The 1,356-nt window shown below is 34.7% G+C and overlaps 1 protein-coding gene across 1 annotated transcript in view; it reads left to right on the forward strand.

Annotated features, from left to right (window-relative positions):
• Window positions 1-22: 22 nt before the first annotated feature.
• Window positions 23-1,356, forward strand: part of LOC106868523 (zinc finger protein 91) — a 16,404-nt gene continuing 15,070 nt past the window's right edge. Inside the window, exon 1 of the mRNA XM_052977494.1 lies at window positions 23-914. The gene's annotated coding sequence lies outside the window, so the exon portion shown is untranslated. The remainder of the gene's footprint in view (window positions 915-1,356) is intronic.

A 1,356-nucleotide genomic window follows, 5' to 3' on the forward strand; every position in this document is an offset into this window, starting at 1 on the left:
AACATGTAATATCAACAGTATTTGGCTGGTATTTTTGAAAGTTCATTGATCATGTTCAGATTCTCTTGTTGATTATTACCGTTTTGCTGGATTATGATTTTGGCATTTACCATAGGTCGGAGGCAATTAAAGATGTAAATTAACATAATTGAATGTATCTTTCAGTGTTATATTATGATGGAGATTTTTAATATATGTCACCGGTGTCACTGAAACATGAGAAAATATATCGACGTCTGTTTGTGTTTCTAATTAGTTGAGCTAAATCTAATTATATTACATTTTGTAATTATCTCATGTTAAGGTGAACGTAGATTTTTGTGGATAAGACAGGGCTACAAACAAGTTTGAGGGTCTGTGTTCCTTCACCAAATGATTAAATATTTCATTTGATCACAGCTTTACATCGTTAATTGGTTGTTCCCTGTTTTACAGGACAGGAGAAAAGGCTTTTAATCAACAACAAATCAATCAATGAACTTTCCTTACCCTTCCTCGCTTTTCATTTGGACTTTACATGAAACATTCTACTGGTGAGTAGAAAATATATCTACATTACATCTGTTCCACATGTAAACAGAGGACTGTGATATCTAAGACAAATTGAACCATAACAGATTAACGCACAGGCATTTGTCAGCTTTTAAGAATTGCTCAAGAATTAGCATGGAGAACGTTGATCACTTGGACATTTATAAAACAACTGTTGTTAACAATATAGATACCTCAGAGAGACAGACATAGATGAGAAACCAGCAGGGGAAAAATATTCCCGAAAATCACATTTGAAGGGAGATATTCTCTTCGCAACATGAAGTCTTTGCACAATAAGGAAAAACCTTTTCGTTGCGAAATATGTGGGAAGAACAACTTTATAAGTTAGAGATTCCCTTACTGATGGTGATGAATATGAGGTTAGTAATACTAAAGATAACGAGGAATTATAAAATATCTGTCTTTTAGAAAATTATACGCACACAAATGATGTTTATGACGAGAGAAGAATGTCACTGTCCACTGTTCTCTCTACTTTAAAATATATACATGATATTACGCAATGTGTAGGTGTAGGTGTAGTTTGCAAATATGTAAGTTTCACACAGTGTTCATCATCTCTTTTACTTGTTTCAGTCATTTGACTGCGGCCATGCTGGAGCACCGCCTTTAGTCGAGCAAATCGACCCCAGGACTTATTCTTTGTAAGCCTAGTACTTATTCTATCGGTCTCCTTTTACCGAACCGCTAAGTTACGGGAAGTAAACACACCAGCATCGGTTGTCAAGCGATGTTGGGGGGGGACAAACACACAAACATATACACACACATACATACATATATATATATATATATATATAT

The sequence above is a fragment of the Octopus bimaculoides genome, chromosome 28, assembly GCF_001194135.2.
Source record: "Octopus bimaculoides isolate UCB-OBI-ISO-001 chromosome 28, ASM119413v2, whole genome shotgun sequence".
Taxonomy (NCBI): Eukaryota; Metazoa; Mollusca; class Cephalopoda; order Octopoda; family Octopodidae; genus Octopus; species Octopus bimaculoides.